This window comes from Mauremys reevesii, linkage group 7 (genome assembly GCF_016161935.1).
Source record: "Mauremys reevesii isolate NIE-2019 linkage group 7, ASM1616193v1, whole genome shotgun sequence".
Lineage (NCBI taxonomy): Eukaryota > Metazoa > Chordata > Testudines > Geoemydidae > Mauremys > Mauremys reevesii.
In genome coordinates, this window is record NC_052629.1 from 16143440 (window position 1) to 16163358 (window position 19919).

General features: G+C 43.1%; 1 long non-coding RNA gene across 2 annotated transcripts; it reads right to left on the reverse strand.

Annotated features, from left to right (window-relative positions):
• Positions 1-3511: 3511 nt before the first annotated feature.
• LOC120368918 lies at positions 3512-19919 on the reverse strand. 2 transcript variants are annotated; one of them, XR_005582846.1, is made up of 4 exons: positions 19874-19919; positions 8811-8949; positions 7988-8067; positions 3512-4869 (listed from the first exon to the last, which is right to left on the reverse strand). It is a non-coding gene; the product is annotated as an uncharacterized LOC120368918 (long non-coding RNA). The 2 variants fall into 2 exon arrangements; XR_005582845.1 differs by having other exon boundaries at positions 3512-4927.

Here is a 19919-nt window from a genome sequence, read left to right on the forward strand (position 1 = left end):
TTGTGTTGTGGCCGATCCTAGGCAGGGATCGGGCCCCATTGTGCTAGGTGCTGTACACACACATAATGGGAAGATGCTCCCTGTTCCTCCAGAGGCAAATGACTACACAAGATTCAAGGCTGTGAAAAACTGGGCCCAATATAGTCTACCACTATGGGTCTTGAAAAGTGAGTCCGAAGAATGCAACAGAAAGCAACAGTGATGCTCTAATGCAAGGAGTGACAGATGGAGAGTAAAACATGGGTATTGCTTACCTGCTATTGAACAAACACAATGGAGGACATTTTCCAAGGGCTATTTCACCTTCACCTCACCATGTTGAGAGCACCTGAACCCCAGCCCCCAGCAAGTACCACACGCCTGCATTAAAGATGCCTAGGGTTATTCATTTCATATTTCCAAAGGGGTTTGTTATCCATGAGCTGATAATGGCTGCTTATTTATCCATCTCAGTTCTCTGGTGGACTTGCTTGCCCAATCTCCTCAAGCTTTCAGCCTGAGCCTGCATCATTGCACTGCATGGGAGCTTTGCCACCGACTTCAACAAGTGCAGGATCAGGCTTTGCTGTACAAAAGACATAAGGCATATGTCCTATCAAAGCATCTCTCTCTAGCACTGGATTTTGGCTGCTTACATGAGCACAGTTTCTGTATTCATCCCACTGAGATTATCCAATTTCAAACAGCTCCCAATGAAAGCTGAGTTTTTCTAAGCCAACATTCCACTTTCCAGTGAACAAACACAACTCTTGAAAATTGGACTGGCATTTAAATTGGATCATGTGACTATTTAATGCAGGAGGCCTGTGAACAAGAAGACCAATGCAATGAGTCACAGAAACAGTTATCTGATGGGATTTCAAATGATTTTTGCTTTAAAGAAGTAGGACGGTTTTGTGATTAAGGCACAAGACGGGGAATCCAATCTGGGCTGTATTCTTGACTCTGCCACAGTCTGACTATGTGATCAGGGGCAAATCACTTACCCCCTCACTCTGTGCTCACTTTCCCCATTTGTAAAATGGAGATAACACTCTTCTGCCTCATGTGGCTATGGTGAGGTGCTCAGATAATGTGGAGGTGAATGTCATACCAAGGCCTGTATAACAAATAAATACCCTAGACTTGGGATACCCTGCTGCTCTAGATTTCAATGCCTGGGAGCAACAGCTGGGATTTAGAGTTATTGTGGGGAATATATTACAGCACATCATATTGTAAATAGGAATTCGCTGAGGAGTTTATTTCAATACCCTCCACCATTCTGACAAACAGCAGTTGTTTGCCTGATACAACCGGAGAGGAACACGTGGTCTCTACTGCAAATATAGCAGCTGTGTTAGGGAAACATGTAGGGCTGGTTTGTGACATGGATTTCCTCTCCAGGCTGGGCCATAAGAGACAGTAAGCCCTGCACAGGCTACCTGCACTTTAGCCCTAGGTGAAGAGGAGCAAAAGGTGCTTCATGCTCATTACTCCATGTGCAGCAGGTAGGTGGGGTGGAGAATGGGGGCAGTCTTGGCTCCAGACAGCCCCGGGCACACTGGCCCGCACAGCTGAGCTGGTCCAGGGCAGCAAGCCACCATCCTTTTTTGGGTAGCATGTGGGGCATTGTACACCAGAGCGGGTCTCTGAGGCACAGTTAGGCTCCTTCCTTGCTCAGAGCTGTGCCTACCAGCACCGTCCCGCCCTATCTAGTTAGTGAAGTAAGACTATCACCTTAAGAAGTGCCGTGTCACCCAGCACTGACGACTAGTCTTCTGAGTGTTTCGTGTTGACCCGAGTAGTTCCCTAAGGACAGCCTGACGGTGAGTGAATTGGACAGACAAGCCTGTATTACACCTTCACATTCACTAGCAGTGTTGTGTCAGCAGGGAAACAGCGAGAAATACCAGGGGTTCCAAAAGGGGGAACTGACCTCCTCAGCGAGATTTTTCAACAGACACTTTCAAAGTCCAGCACCTTATTTTCTTATGGGCTTCACCCTGTGAATTGTGTGTACATGCCAATGCACTGAAAATATCCAAGCTGCTTCCACTGTATTTGGCCAGAGATTAAGCGGTGAGGTCCAAGTTGTTTGTTGGGGGAGGGGTTGTTTGTTTGTAATGCATTTTAACCTTCAATTGTTTCTACCAAATGTACCCAGCATGGTTTTGTATTATATCAGTAGGGAATTGAACCAGCTGAGCCCTGACACTCAACAGAAAAGTACTTAAGCAAGTACTTAGCTTTAAGTCTCTCAGTAGTCCATTGCCTTCAATGGCTTCAACAAGCCCCTAAGGGCTTTGTCCAGCCAAAACACGCCGTACGTTGTAGGATCAAACTCCATAGTGAGTGCTTTCCAGGCTAAGGACCTGAACCAAAGCCCACTGTGGGAAGTCTGTGGGAGTCTTTCCATTGATTAAAAATGGACTTTGGATCAGGCTCTACCAGCTCTATGGCCCGTGGAATCTGGGCTTGCACTAGCCACCAAAGAGAGGCCAATCCAGTAGTCCTTGCACAAGACCATCTCTCCCTAAAGTCAGTGGTTGGCTACTCCATACCCCTTTGGACAAGAAAATCAAAGGAACCGCCTAAGTCTTTCATCAGACACCATAAATGTCTCCAGTTACTGAATTTTAGCCCCTCTGGTCTTCAGCAGATACTCTTGGGTTCCTCCCCAATCTGCTGATTACAGTCTGCAGGCCATTGTGTTTTTCCTATAACCACTCATCTAGTGCCAACTTTCCTCAGACTGTTCCAATCTCTCTCCTCCCCTCCCTCTATCCCTTCCTTAAAGGGAGACCTTAGTACTAGGAAAGATCACATATTTAGAATTAAATCCATTGCTTCGCCTGTCATTTTCAGTAACGTATGTCAGTACTTTTGCTGTGTCCTTTTAAAATGTATTTGGGTTTCATTAAGAATTTTTTAAAGCACAATCCATTCTCTGCTTCTATTCAGTCCTCCGATGCAGTTTATAATCCTAATCTTGAGACATCTCAGTCTTCTCTGCACAACAGACCCGGACATCACCCTACAAATGAAATTAGAGCTTCAGTGTATATCCAAGGAAAGGAAGGATGGCCCAGTGTGTAGGGTGCTTGCCTCAAACTCAGGAGAGCTGTGTTGAAGTCCCTGCTCTGGCACAGACTTCTTGTGGGACCTTGGGCAAGTCATTTAGGGCTTGTCTGCATGAACACTTAGTTCACAGCAAATTCACAAAAAGGCAGCAGCAAGTCTCTGAGCTTGAATCAACTGACTTGGGCTCGAGCTACATATATACGGCTAAATATAGTAATTTGGCATTTGGGCTTGGGCTGGGTTTCAGAGTCTCTGCTCCAGCCTCAGCCGAAACATCTACACTGACATTTTAGCCCCATAGCATGAACCCTGCAAGCCCTACTCAGTTGACCCAGGCTCTGAGACTTGCTGCCACTGCATGTTTTCTTGTGGGTTTTTTCCAGTGTAGACATACCCTAAGTTTCTGTGTGGACCCTGCCACTATGCACTGAAGTTTTCCTAGTGTGCTTCATCTCCTCCTGTTTCAAAGCAGGGCAGCTCAAAGAGTACTACAGACCTTCACTTAGGGTTTGCTGCAGTGTAATCCCAGGCTCAACCTCAAGCCTAACCCGCCTCACTTTCCATCTACACACAAATCATACTAATCCATGGCTTGATCCCAGGACCATGCAGGGGTGGAGGGTCTGAGCCTGAGCCAAGCCACGACCCAGGCTTCAAGCCATAGGTGCCAATTCTGTGGGTGCTCCGGCGCCTACGGTTCAACCGTGGTGCATGATGACCTGCTCAGCCAGGCTGGTGCCCTGCTGGCTTCAGAATCCAGCATGGGCACTGAGGGGAGCCAGCAGTGAAGGAGGACCATGAAATCACTAGGCTGCTGAAACTGGTTCCAGAGCAGGCTTTGGAACAGGGGCAACAGCAGCACATTCTGGGTCCATCTGCAGAGAAGCTGTTTGATGCCCCGCTGGAAGAACAGCCCCCTGCAGAGCCTGCAGCAGACCCAGAAGGGACAGAAGCCACCCCTGAGCCCACTAAGTTTATGGATCCATTATAAACTTTGATAATACTGTAATGGGAGTGATTTCCACTCTATGAACCAATGCAAAAGTTACGAGAAGCCCCAGCTAGCAGTATGTATCTGCTGATGGTGGATTGTATCCTAGTGCTTTGGTGTCCCTCCTTCCCCTCCCATCCACCATATGTCGTTCAAAATGGGGACTGGCAAATGCAAACAGTAAATAAGTGCTTTAAAGTGAATTTTTACTGGAAAGATGCAGATTTTTGCTAGGGCCATTCCTGTTTCTTAGAAATAATCTTCCATTGCCATGCCTTTAGGTTTGTGGTTCTGTAACCACTCCACAGTCTGTCAACCACCTGGAAACAGTGACCGTGGTGGGGGAGAGAAATGTGTTCCATTTACAAATCTAGTCCATTTTGGCAGTCCATAGGTGACAAGATCATTTGTCCCAAGTACAATGGGTATTTTGAGTTTTTAATCCAGAAATGTGCCGGCTGTGGAGTTCTTTATGTTTGCACGCAGCCGTAACAAGGTAAGCCATGTAGAAGCTAATGCAGCATCCTGTTGATTCCCTCATAAATTCTGACCCAATGCCAGTTGCTGATAGCTGTAAACTTTTTCTGAAACAGGAGCTCCAGAGCGGTAGTCACCTTTTTGGAAAGGACGTGTTTTCCAGGTCCACCTTGTTAGCTCCCCAGCCCCCTCGACTCACAGATGTGCTGTTCAGTCACTAAACATTGTCACAATTGGGCTGTATACACTGCAGGTTACCCACCATCAGTCTGGAACAACATCTCCTTTTGCCAATTGGGCACCACAAAAACAATTATGCCCTGCAAAAGTTGAAAGGCCTGAAATGATAGAAGAGGCTTTGATAGAAGGCCACTGACTGCTTCCCCCAAAGTATTTCTGCAATTTTTAGAAAACAAAAAAAAAGAGCCTTGAATTTATAAAACTTACAACTGTCTCTGCACTTCTTTCAGTGCAATTAACCAGGCTGTTTCCAGGGAACTTCTGTGGACTGAAGCCTCCCTGTCACAATATACTGAAGTTCAGTTTTGTAAAACAACTTTTTGTGTCCTTGACACATTCCACAAGAATTATTTTTGTGCTCCTGCACTGAGGAGTGTAAGACAATAACCTTCTGTGTCACATCCTATTCCTGGCCCCTCGACCTCTACTGGCTGCTATACCTCCATAGCTTGACCGTAGTAGTACAAGCCTGGGCCAATGTACCTTCATGGACTATGCCAAGAGGAAGTGTTTCCGTGACGAACTTTGTGGTTGAAGTTCTGGACAGGGACACCAAGTGGGTTCAGTACCCAAAACAGAGGGCCTTGCGGCTGGAGTAGAGACACCCCGACAGGCCAAGGCTGGCTGCACAGTTTGAGGACAGGGTTTCAGTGTGGGAGCAGGCCCTCACTTTGCAGTTCCTGGAACAGGAACGTGGCTAAAGGAGGAGGACAGAGCTCAGCAGAGAGAACTGAGTGGCTCCTCTCAACCTGGGCTGTAAAAGTACTGGCTCCTGCTGCCTCTCCCCCATCACAGCCCGAGTCCCCTGCGACGTACCCTCAGTCCAGAAACAGTTTCTGGGTGGCCCATGCAATCGGTGCCCAGGAGGGGCTGGGCAGGACACCTAAGCCTCATGCACTCCTCCATCTTGACCCTTCACTCCTCCTTCCCTGTGGATGCCTCCATCCTCCTCCATTGGCCCCACGTGCACAGAAAACTGGAAAAGGGAGCTAGGGGACATGCAATGCTAGGGACTGTGTCATGTACCTGGTTTCACTGTTTGCACTTGTTCATGCATTTTTGTTTTGGAAAGGTTCTGTTATAACTGGTGTTTTGGTGTGGTAATGGCAGCAGGCCTGCCTGGCAATGGGTGAATATTGTGCTGTTTTAAGACATGTTTATAAATAAAGCTTTGGATATCAAAGCTCGGTGCTATCACTGCATCTCATCAGACAATCTGTAGTTGAAATAAAGGTAAATGCATCATCAGGAACAATTAGAAATTAGTAAGCAAACACTATTCCTCTATCCAGTTAGGTACAACAATCCACACTTCAGTCACTTCCTTCTCTGAATCCATAGTGTTAATCATTCCCACCCCACATTTCATAATTCAGCATGTCATTCACACATACACTGCATGGCAATCACGCCTCCTCTTCCCAAACACACATTCATAAAAAGGTATTATTCCCCCCCTCTTCCATTGGGCTGTGCAAGAGCACAATGCATCTCTGACTTCTGTTGTCCAGGTGCATCCAGCTCCAGCGGTAGTAGCTGCACTTTCTGGCTGAGCATACCAATTAAGGCCCCCGGGCTGTCAGGGAAATGGCTCACCTCTGGCTTCACAAAGACCGAAGAGCACAGTAAGGCAGAGTCACACAGACAGCACTGATGACACTGGCATCCAAATGATTCTGAAATCCTGCTGGTGATGTTTACAAAAATTGGCCAAATGCACCTTCAGCCACCATCCTACAGCTGCTCAGAGGGTAATTAAACCTTCTTTTGCCAGGCCTGCTGAGATCAGGATATGGTTTCGTACGCTAAGGCAAAAGGGGATAGGTGGAGTCCTGCAGAATAATAGTGGGGACAGTAACCCCATTTATGACAATGCCAGTTGGTGGGAATAGTCTCCCAGCACCTCCATGAATGTAGACGCCTACTCGGTGGAAAACCTTGGCAACGTGAACTTTCCCAGTGCAACCCACGTTGACATTCATAAATCTGCCTCTGTGGCCCACGAGGGCCTGCATGACAATGGAGTAGCACCCTTTGTGCTTTATGTACTCATGTTCCTTGAAGAGAGCAAAACGATGGACACGAGTCCCATCTATGGCTCCAGTGCAGTTTGGAAACCCCATTAGTGGGCACATGAAAATTGTGGCTGAAATGACTTGCCTAAAGAAACTGAAGAAGCTTGTAACACAGCTGCAAAGGAAGCCAAGTTTCCCCAACGCCTACTTTTGGGTTTCTCCTCTTTTCTAAACTTAGGTCAATTTTTGAGCATGGTTTGCAGCATCCCTAGAGTATCTGTAATGCTTTCCATAGAACTTTATTTCTTTATAATAAGATAAAAATGTGTCTGCACTGATACGAGTTTGAGCGTCCTAGCAAGTAGTCAGAGAAAATTGTAGCAGGATATATATGGGGGAAATCTTTACACTTGCATGCTGCTTTGCATAGGCATCCAAATTAGAAATAGATATGCATAGGTAATCAATACATTAAAACAGCTCAAACTCAAGGGCCAGACAGTGTAAGGTACTATTCACTAAGAATAGCACCTTACAGAAATCAGTAATCCCGTTCAAGTCAATGGGACTACTTGTGGAGTAAAGTGCTACTCAGCGTGAGCAAAGGTATAACAATCTGGCCCTATACAGACATGTCTTACTTACAAGACTGAGTTTCAGGTAGCTTTTAATACAATTCTAAAGATTTCAGTAGCATTTGACACAATATGTACTATTTACAGGCAACAGTCTCCCAAATGACTTATTGGAGAGGAGTTGAATTTTTACCCAAGTATGTCCTACCAAAACACAACACCTACACACAGGAGTTACATTTTATCTGTGTGATTCCAGGAAGAGAATGAACAAACTGAAGTGGGCCCATGGGGCAGGGTTTCAGAAAATGTGCGACTGAGTGCTCTAATAAATCAAAAAGACCAAAAACATCCCCACGCACAAACTGTCGGATTGATCAGATGGCCAAAAGACGGAACGCATGCAGATCCTTTGTCCGTTAAAATACGAATAGCAGTCTTTCTGTAGCACTCCCAAAACAGTAACAAAATTCCACCCAAAGACTTCCTAACCATAAGACACTGCGTTCCATTCACTGGGCTAGATTTAAGGAGTGTTAATGAAATTCTTATTTGTTTAGTTCCACAGAAACTCTAACCCTCAGATACTATACTTCCAATTATAAAATCATGCTGAATAATCTCACCTCTTTGAATTCCTGTGCTGTGATGGTTTGTGACATTTCCCAAGCCTTCAGCAGCAATGCAAACAGCTAGTTTAATCTGTCTGAAACAGCAGTAGTGAAAAGCAGAGCTTGTGGCAACTATTAAAATCACCATAACCAGTTGTGAGGCATCCTTGTTCCACAATGGATTTTCAACTTCCCTTTCATTATCAGCTGAATGAAATCTGTCATCATGGCCATACTTTGCCATCCCCAGCATTCCCCCAAGCGTCATCTGCATCTAGATGATGTTTAAGCCGTAGCATTCAGACACAATGTAAGTATCTGAATGATACTATTATATTATTCTGCACTGATGAACTCATAAAAGTTTACATTAAACCCATATTCTCAGCTGCAATGTATTAACAGGTGACACCACAAAATTCCTGCTCGAAACTCAAATTCCTTTCATCCCATACCAGAAGTCAAAATTCCCACAAAATAAAATATTTGGTTTTGAAATATTGAGGCAAGCTTACTGAAGTGCTTCATTTCAATAATGTCAAAGCATGTTGGTTTGACTTTATTGTTTGAAAGTTTGTAATATACATATGTTGAAACCAAGTTGAAAAGAAGGGCTTTAACCTTTTCAAAACAAAACACTGATAATTTTTGTCAACATTTCAATGAAATAGTTATGTTCCCAGGAAATGTTTTCAGTTTCACATTTGATTACTTTTCAAGGGATGCTGAGCTTAAATATCACATATATTAAACAAATTTCTTTACCTATGGTACCAATACCACCACAGATTGTTAAAAAAGGGAATTTAAAAACAAAAAACCCTTACTATTTACTCACTTCTTTTTTGTTTACTTCTTACATTCTTCTGATCTTGGGCAAATGAAAATCAGTTAATTCAGCTTCATTTTTATTGATCGCCAGTTTCACTTTCAGGCTGATAGTGCTGTAACTTTTGGGTTTCAGACTTGGCCAGGAGCTGTTTGTTTAAAAACCAACAGTGTTTATTGGAGTTTGTTGTTTTTTTTAAAGGGGTGTGTGTGGCATATTTCTATTAGTCTTATCAAAGCTATAAACGTTTATTTACAAAAATGTAACGTTGGGGCCAAATTTAAGTGGACTCTCCAGACACTTTAAAATGCAAAGGAATCTTCTCAGATGTGCAGGTGTGTGAGTAACCATCTTTGCTTTCCGCAAACATTTCTGTAAACCAAAAATTTCCCAATACAGATTCTCCACAGAAAGTAAAATTCTGCAGTGCACGGGCCACATGAATTTTAACCAAAGCAACTAAAAGGAGGCCATGATACACTAGCAAAATGAAGTCACAGTTTCTGTTCATAAGTATATTCGTAAGAGCTTCTTTGCCACATTCACCCACATCTGAACAGTATGCAAGAAAGCGAATTGCCACTGCCAGCACACTCCTGAGAGCGTGTGTCAGAAGAGCCTATTGGGAAAGGCCTCAAGCTTGTCACAAGACTTTGGGTACGTCTGCACTGGATTTGGAGGTGTAATCGCAGCTAAGGCAGGATACCCATACTAGCTAGCACAGCTACAAATAGCAATGAAAATGCAGTGGCATGGAGTCAAACAAGGACTAGCAATATAAATACATATCAAGGGTCCTGGGTGGCCTTGTAAAGCCTGCACTGAAGCCCATGCTTCCGTGTCTTCGTGGCTATATGTAGCTGTGCTATCTAGGTTAGTGCTAGTGCATGTACACCCACCTGAGCAGCAATCACACCTCTGATGGCTATGTAGACACACCATTTGAGGAAACAGCCTGTAATGCTGATACAAAACTGTGTGGCTGATTTTCTGCTTCGTTATTAGTTTCAACGGATTCGTCCTTTTGCGTGGATCATAACTCAGCATAAAGCATACGTCCCCTTTCTCTTCCCTGCCTAATGCCCCTGTTGTCAATTTCTTCAGAACAATCAAGATCCTGTTCTGCCATCTCGGGAGGAGCATAGACTTCCTTCCCCTATTACCAGGCTGTGGGGGTTTAGTGGTGCTAACCCTTCTATGGCATCTGGCAATTATTGCTCAGGTTAGGTCCATTTCTCCCTTTGCACGTGTAACAAGACAAAGAGTGAAATGTTTCGGCAGTATGGCCACAATTTGCCTTGTCTTGTATTAATTACATTGATGGCCTGATAAAAAGCATCAAGTAGAGCCCAGATGTCACCTTAAGTCAATGGGAGTTTTGCCATTGACTTCCATGGAGCCAGCATTTCACCCAGCTTGCTTTTTCAAAGTGTTGGTGCTCCACAGAATCTTTTGGCAGGTGGTAAATTAAATTTTATGTTTGTACACTTTTTTTTATTATCTGCATTTGCTGTGCAGGTAACACATGACATCAAACTTCCTGCCTCTTTGAAGAAAGCTGTCTAATAGTGTATACAAACAATTCTTCCATATTTGTCACATGTACATTCTTGCTGGCTTCCTACAGCACCAGTCGTATCATCACATCCTTAAAACAACCTTTACGTCTTACTTGTTCCTATAGCCGTGGGATCCATTTCCCCCCATCCTTGTTCACTACATAGCATTGCTATCTTAAGCTATTTATGCACAAGAGTCGAGCCACCTCTTAACATTTATATTTCAATATTCCACCCAGATGACATCTGTCCATTCCTTTTTCCTCTAGCACTTAAACAAGACCCAAAAGATGAATTTTCCCCCCCACTCATGAATTCCAGGGGAGCTTCTATAACCCAACATTCTGGAACACAGTCATCCACATCTGTACTTGTGCTATGCTACTGCTTGAACTGTATAAAATATCATCCTTCCATCTTCCTAGCAACCCATTAGTTACAGTGAAATCAGGAATGCCTAATTTACAAGCTAAGCTCTCAGTTTCTCCATCAGTTGCCTGCCAGTGAGATCTTTCCAACTTTCTGCCTGGATAAACTAACATAGTAGGACATCTTCCAATCCCCTCCCCTTCAAACATACCTTTTTCCCCATTCATTCCATCAAGAGTTCTGGAGATTTGGCTCTAATTTGTTCCAGTCTCTTTGGAACTTGTTTGGGCAGAATCTGGTTTCAGACCTGGTCTCTGTGTTTGTAAAGCACCAGACACATCTGTGACCCTATATATTATATAAAAATATCATTATACTCTGCTCCTGCTGCAGGTGCCGATACACACTGAATCAATATCAGGAGGCAGTCCAGAATCTCAAAATCTATCATGCATATTTGAGAGCAGAGTTTGCCCATTTAAAAAAATAAATAAATAAAACACACCACACCACACAGCTACTTTCTCAGCCACACATTTTACATGTTCTTATTACCACAATATGGACAGTTTCTAGTAATAAGGAGATTCCACTGTAAACATTCCAAGAAATCACAATCTAGGTTGTACTAACAACGTTAACCAAAAATGCAGGTTAATAGCTGAAAGGTGCAGTCATGCAGGTAATCTTACCAGTCACTTCTCAATTGCAATTACATTGTTAAGAACAAAATTTGAGATACAGTTTTGGTATTTAATTAGTGATTTGTGTCTTTCGGAGGAAATTTTCAAAAGCACTTCAGAGATTTAGGAGCACAATTTTATTGAAAAACAAAAAGAATTAAAGGAACTTGTGCTTCAAATCCCTTAGGAACCTTTGAAAATCTTCCCATAAATCAAAATACATTTAACCTTAGCAGAAAAATATATGATTAGAGACAGATTGGGATATGATGATATCACTCTTTCAAATGAGGCAAAACTGAAGCTCTGAGAAGCTGTGGTCGTTAAGAGCCAGTCTCACTTTTCACAAGAGCAGGAGATGACAGACCTGGTACGCTGGTCTTTTTGCTAGACATACCCCAATAGGCCCTCTACACAGCAAAGAAACCCCCCACCCCCAGACCAGGGGCGGCTCTACAAATCACGCTGCCCCAAGCGCGCGCGGGCCGCCGCCCCTTCCCCAGTCCCGGCGGTCCCCTCTTCCAGCGGCTCCGGCATCCTGGGTTCCCAGGCCTGCCCCAGACCATACCAGCTGATTTGGGCTTGCAGGGCTAAGGCTGCAGGGCGGTTTCATTGCTGCGTAGACTTTAGGCTTGGGCTGGAGCCCAAGCCCTGGGACTTTACCACCTCACAGAGTCCTAGAGCCTGGGATCCAGCCTGAGCCCAGACATCTCTACCGCAATGATACAGCCCCACAGCCCAAGCCCTGTGAGCCCGAGTCAGCTGGCACAAGTGCCTAGTTCCTGTGTAGACATACCCTTAGATGGCCCAGACAGACTGTGTTTACTGTGAACTCTCAGGGTGGCAGTGTTCAATCATTAACAAAGGCTTCCTTTATCCAAAATGTTAATTAATCTTTGAAGTTGTTTTTCCACTAGTTCCCCCCCCCCCCGCCCCATCAGTCTTCCACAACAAAGAAGACCTGAATTTGTAATATAAAAAAAAAACCCAAAACACACAAAAAAAACCCCCACAAAATAAACAAACAAACAAAGAAACACTCTGACTTTCTTTTTACACTCAAAGCAAAAAAAAAAAAAAAAAAGGCACAAATTTATTTCCTTTGCAAGTTACCTTTATCTGGGATTTCCAGTGTGTTTGAGAGGTTGGGTTTTTGTTTCTTTAATTTCAATGTTTTCCCCCTCTTAATAATACATTTACCCTTAGCTAATGATTTAACAAAACTTTGTGTGGGAATTTTCTTAGGATTTTAAGGAAGTTGTCAAGGAACAATTTATATCAGTATTTTAAGTTAGATTGCTTCTTTACATGACAGCTGTTAATTAGCATATATTGATCATCTGCTAGATAGATTTGCACCAAAAATTCTTCAAAGCTAAATATGCAGACTTCCTGAAGTCTTTTAACTTGGCCGGTTCTGCTTAGGGACGCTGCAGGAGTGCCCTCTTCACTTAAGCAGCCATGCAGTATTCAGAAAAATTACAGGAGTCCTTACAGACATTAGAAATAGGCATTAGTATTCAATGACATTCAGAAACTAACAGCGATAAATCCAAGCATACATATCAGACCTTCCCAGAAATTCTCCAGGGCACAAATTTTCAGAGAGGATAGATGAATAAAAGGAACGTGGCGTTTCTAGGCTAAAAACTTAGTTTAAAATATTCCTTTCAAACAAGACAGCCAAAGACTTGAAAAACTGAACCCCCCCCCCCTTTGTTTCTAACTCCCTTAACAAAATAAAAAAAAAGCACATCAGGCCTGATTTGCCATTTCCTCGAACTTTGTATCATCATTTAGGCCCCTATTCAACAAAGCATAAGCATATGCTTAAGTCCCATTGAAGAAAATAGATGAAATCCTGGCCCCCATTGGAATCAATGGGAATTTTTCCATTTACTTCCATGGAACCAAGATTTCACCCAGTGTCACAAGTCAACATTGTTTCCCTCTATGCCTGAGAAATTCAGCAGACTTCTGAAACCAAACAGCTTTATGAATCTGCCAAACTTCTCCCCAATTCAGTAACGCACTTAAGCGCATGCTTAGAATGATTTGCTGAATTGGGGTCCTCCCTTCTTATCCCAGAGTTAACAGCAGAAGTGAAGCATCCATTACATGCTGATAAATCATGCTGACATTCCTAGTTCAGAAGTGTAAAACTTACAAAATACATGGCGATGTCTTCTCAAAATTCCAAAAGGCACTAATGGTTGCTAAAATGTAACAAGCAAAACTTCCTAGGCCTCCATAAGAAGCTAACAGAATTTTGGGAATCATTAAGAAAGGGATAGATAATAAGACAGAAAATATCATATTGCCTCTATATAAATCCATGGTACACCCACATCTTGAATACTGCGTGCAGATGTGGTTGCCCCATCTCAAAAAAAAAGAAAAAGGAAAAGGGCAACAGAAATAATTAAGAGTATGGAACGGCTGGCTTCCGAATGGGAGAGATTAATAAGACTGGGACTGTTCAGTTTGGAAAAGGAACGACTAAGGGGGGGATATGATAGAGGTCTATAAAATCATGGCTGGTTTGGATAAAGCAAATAAGGAAGTGTTATTTACTCCTCATAACACAAGAACCAGAGGGTCACCAAATGACATTAATAGGCAGCAGGTTTAAAACAAACAAAAGGAAATATTATTTCACACAAGGCACAGTCAACCTATGGAACTCCTTTCCAGAGGATGTTGTGAAGGCCAAGTCTAGAACAGGGTTCAAAAAAGAACAAGATAAGTTCATGAAGGATAGGTCCATCAATGGCTATTAGCCAGGATGGGCAGGAATGGTGTCCGTAGCCTCCATTTGCCAGAAGCTGGGAATGGGCAACAGGGAATGGATCACTTGATTACCTGTTGTGTTCATTCCCTCTGGGGTACCTGGTATTGGCCACTGTCGGAAGACAGGATACTAGGCTAGATGGACCTTTGGTCTGATCCAGTATGGCCGTTCTTATGTTCCCTGTTGCAAAATTCAGTCTGGCAGCTGATCATCATAATCACTCAGCCACGATAAACGGTGAAGATGAAATCCTGGTCTCACTGAAGTCAATGGCAAAACTCTCACTTGACTGAGAGCTAGGATTTCACCCAGATATTTTTATATTTTCATGAGCCAGATCCCCAGATGGTGTCAATTGTCATAGTTACATGGTCTTCTGTGGAGTTATACTGACCTACACCAGCTGAGGATCTGGCCCTTGTATCTCCACATTGGCCTGGCCAATTCACCCAAAATATCCCTTGTGGACCCCACCTTGCATACCAATTTGTAGGATAAAAGAACTGTCCCCAAGTGTTAGAGGGGTAATAACTTGCATCTTTATAATGGAAAGGTGGTTGTATGCTTACAGCCCAGATATCTATAAAAAAATTAAATGAAAAAACCTTGCTATATCATTCAGTTATATCATATAGAAATAGGTCATTGTAATACTATATGGTTTTATGCCACTAATTTTAAACTTGCAAAATATACAACTATATTATGCTGTTTCCCATTAATGGGACCTCTACAAAGGAGTGTTTTATAAATTTCAAACTGAACTCATTTTCTTTAAAAGTAAAATCATATTCTACATTCAAGAACTGACATACTTACAGAATGTGTTGTGTTTTGCTCCTCTGACATATTTGCAAAATGCATAAGCACAAATTGCTCTGAAATAAGAGATCCTTTTCAGTTTCCATAAAAACTGTTTGATTTTCATTAAAACAGAATATATGCATTTCTATGCTACTTTCATATTCTCCCCCCACACCCAAGCTATCAATGAGAGTTATTATAACCTCAGGAGTGTATACTTCTGATGATAAACAGTAGCTTGCTGGGTTCCATTTATGTTGTGCTGTAGCTCAGGTGTAGAAATCTGAAATTGTTAGTTTTAATAACCTATGTTTTCTTCTTTAGATTAAATATATATGAAGGAAGGGGAAACATTTAGAGAGAGAGAGAGAGAGAGAGAGAGAGCGCGTGTGCATGTATGTGATTGATTGGAGACCTGGTAATAGCCCCTACATTTAGCCTGGCTAATACTTCCCATTATAAAATATTCTTGTGACCTTTTATTTGACTAGCGCTACCATCTCCATTGTTTGCAGAAGGCCTTTGACTTTTGGTAAGGAGAAAGCCCCGGGTGCAGAGAAGTGCCTTTTCTTTGTCCCAGGAAATTCCATTCTGGTTTAGCTGAGCAATAAACTTTTGAAAAGTCGCCATTTCCCTCTGTTGTGTCGCCAACAAATTATTTTGGCATGATGTCAAAATAATAAGTGGAGGTGAACATTCTAATTTAAGGTCATACCCATGCCACCATCAACACACTGTACTGGGAACCCCAGAAAGAGACAGCCTCTCCAGAAGGAGTTCAGAGAAAGCCAGCCCAGGCTCCTCCATCAATGCCCACTCTGGGGGCACCAAGTGGGGAAGGGAGCTCCCCCAGCCTCCTGAGAGAAAGAAATTTTCCTCCTGGGCCCACCACATAGCCTCAGAAACCCAATTCCTGCCATCCCCATGGTGATAGCCTTCTGCTGCCAGCTAATGCTATCACTCCCATAGCTCAGGCTGGACTGCACTGCTAGAGGCTCAGGTTCAAATCCTGTGGATGGTGTGAACAACCTACATTCTGGCATTTACTCACTTTCAAGTGTTTGACTTTGCAACCTAAACAATTCATACACAGATGCGATTTTCAAGTTGAAGGTGTCACTGCTCCAAACAAGTTACCTATATTCAGAGGCACCGTTTTTCTCTGATCTTTTCTGTTTTGCTCTCTAGAGCAAAGGTGCTCAGATTGTGCTCTGCAGAGAGCTGGCTGGTCAGATGGCACTGTGTGCTGCTCCATGTTTCCAGCTGCTGAATAAAATTAAAAGGCAGCTAAAAATACATTTAATTCCTGACTGCTGTCGCTTGTGCACATTAGCGATTGCTGCAGGTGCCACAGAGTTGTTAAGCAGTTGCAAGGGGGAGTGTGGGTGGATTCAAATGATTGAGTGAGACAGGTATGGTCCACACTAAGAAATTTAGGTTGAGAATCCCTGGTGTTGATAGCTGAGCATCTGACATCTTTCATCATCTTCCTTGCCTATAAAGAAATTACAGTGTTGCACAACAGTGTGTCAGAAAAAGCCTAAAAGAATATTGTCGATGCCTCTGTTCCAATAGACTGATTTTATGGGAAAGTGACTCTTCAAGGCATGTAACATTTAACATGCAAGTCCCCTGGCTGGAACAGGGACTGTCTTTTGTTCTGCGTTTGTACTGCACCTAGCACAATGGGATCCTGGTCTATAACTGGAGATCGCAGGCACTATGGTAATAATAAAAAAAAAAATCCACAGAGAAATTTTGGTCAAGAATGACAGTTGTTTTTCAGTGAGCTTTTAAACATTGCTTTCTTCATAGAGAAAGCGAAAATTAAATAGGGTCTATACTTTACCCAAATATTTAACATTGGAATATTTTCAAGTGCTCCAGTTCTAATCATTGAGTCCTTGCTTTCATTACTCTTCTGTTTATGTCTTTTATAATAAATCTAATCTATTTTTGTCTCACCAGCTGTTTCCAATCTCTTAACCAGAAGGGGAACACTGTACTATAAACTTCTTCATTTCCAAATCACGAATGAACTGTTAAACCAAAGGCTTTGGACAGGGTCACTAAATGCTACCCCAGCAATCCTATCAACAGAGAGTATCTTTCTTATGTGGACACCTAATGTATTTTTCACTGCTGACAGAATCAAACAACTCCTTGATCCTTAGGGTGTTGGGTGGAATCATCAAAACGCGTCAGTGAAGCTAATATTTTAAAAGATCCTTTCAAGAGATCTCCAGTCTCTTGGGCGTGCTTGTCAGCATCTCCCACATTAAATAAAAAGCAGCTTCGTCATCCATGGAGGTTTCAAAGAAAAGCTTGAACATAATTCAAAGTTGCCAGGACTGCAAGCTTCATAAAATACACCATACATCACCATATACAGACACTAAATCCTTCCAAGCCAAAAGGGAGAAACAATCCCTTGGAGTAAGATCTCTCTCCCAACTCAATCTCCAACTTGACCACTCTCCTGGATGGTGCTCCCAATATATGTATATCTCCCCTTCAGTCATTCTAATTAAAAGAATTATTAGATCATTTTTGCTTTCTGATATAAAGATTTCACAGACCAGTTATGCGGTGTTCAACACACCAACGGCAGTGATACTGCAGTCTGTGTCTTTGCAAAGGGTGGAAAGAACTTATGGACAGCCAATGGTGCAATGGGGAGTCTTCTCTCACTGCATGCTGGGAAACACTGGTCCAAGAGAATTCTCTCTCTGGCAGAACAAAATGTGACTTGGTGCTTGGACATGTCATAGAATCATAGAATATCAGGGTTGGAAGGGACCTCAGGAGGTCATCTAGTCCAACCCCCTGCTCAAAGCAGGACCAATCCCCAGACAGATTTTTGCCCCTAAATGGCCCCCTCAAGGATTGAACAACCCTGGGTTTAGCAGGCCAGTGCTCAAACCACTGAGCTATCCCTCCCCCTGTTGACTATATTCACACTACTAGCAATGGAACATATCAAATAAACGGTATTCTCTTTCTTTTCCAAAACCGATAAGGGCAGTTGAGGTACATAGAAAAGTGAGACAGGCTGGAATTGACAGCAGCCCTGCACCAGTGGATCTAAAAAACAGTCCAGCCATCCTGTAGTGGGGTATTTAGCAGGTTCTAGTTATTACTACAAGCCAGGCTGTGTGGCACAGTAAATGTACTTGCCTACTATGTTATTCTACCAGGTGGTGCAGTATCTCCATTCCAATCCCAGCCATGCCAGATGAGAGTATGCCAGGATGAGGCTTAAAGGTCAAAGGACATATTTATGTGCATACGCTCCTGAATCCAGCAATGGCTTCTCTGCACACCTTCCTGTGCACATTACTCATGCTCCTGGCAGAAATAAATCCACTCTCTGTGCATGGAGCCAGAACATGAGATCTCACTGCTTTCAGGGGATGATTAAACCACCTTTCTCTGCACTGGTTAGAATTTGGACCATTGTGTTATATTCACAAATGACAAGGGCCATTTCCTCTGCAGTCTCCAGTGTTTCTATACACTCAGCCACTATAAATCATGTGATGAAACAAGGCACCTCCCAAAAAAAAATGCTCCTCCCCCCATGCTCTTTCCAGGACTGTTAAGGGGGGCATTTTGGGGTAGATTCAGCTATAGGCTTCAACCTAAATTTAAGGGAGGGGGGTTCATTTTAAAAATGGAATTTTGAAGGCCCCTTTGTCCTTAGGGTCTATTAATGTTGCTTGATAAAAATGAAAATCTGGCAGTTTGGTTTCATGTTATTTCAAGCTGTAGCACCTCATCCAGCAGCTACTCTTCACAGCACTTGAAAGCTTAGGTGCCTAAAAATGGGTGATCTATAGATTCAGCTATAGGCTTCAACCTAAATTTAAGGGAGGGGGGTTCATTTTAAAAATGGAATTTTGAAGGCCCCTTTGTCCTTAGGGTCTATTAATGTTGCTTGATAAAAATGAAAATCTGGCAGTTTGGTTTCATGTTATTTCAAGCTGTAGCACCTCATCCAGCAGCTACTCTTCACAGCACTTGAAAGTTTAGGTGCCTAAAAATGGGTGATCTGGTCACCCTATTTAAAGGGACAGTCCCATTTTTTGGAACTTTCTTATATAGGCGCCTATTACCCCCCATCCCATTTTTTCACAGTTGCTGTCTGGTCACCCTATGCCTAAAGCATTCACTGGGAGGTCTTTTGCATCATTGTGAGGCCTAAAACCATAATGACTCGCTTGCCAAACCTCACACGGGAAGTCTGCATCAAAGCAGGGAATTGAAGACAGTCCTCCAAGTGCAAGGCTAGTAGTGCTCTAACCTCTGGGCCAGCCTTCCTCACCAAGGCACCTTGGCACTGCCAGAGCAGCACAGAGCAGCCTGAGCCTAAAGGAGAATCAGACACTTGAGTTATTGATATTTAACTTAGTTAATTCCAAGTATTTAAACAGCAAACAAACTCCCTGGTAATTAAATAAGGATTAGAATGTAAATGGCTGTCAGCTAGAAACCAAGGTGTTGGTGGAAGCTGGGAAGAGAGATTTACCACTAAAAAGAAAACAGACCCTGCTTTGCTCAGCCCAGCAGTTCTTACGAGGAGCTTGAAATGAATATTTTTAGTTGCAGCTGCATTGCTAACCCCTCTTGCATCTATTACTTGTGTGGCCCTACCAGTATGAGAAGCTAACTTCTGTGGGCCAGATTCACTCCCCCTGTAGCACTACTAGAACACTCCCTATATAAGGGCCTGATCCAAAGTCTGTTGTATTATATTATTAATTCAGTATTTATCTGTCTTGTAACAGCACCAGTCAAGGACCAGGACCCCCTCATGCTAGACACGTTACAGACACAGAACAAAAAGTCCTTAAAAATCTTACTTACCAGCATCACTAGGGAACAGCCCCTATTGATCTCAAGTGGTTCTATG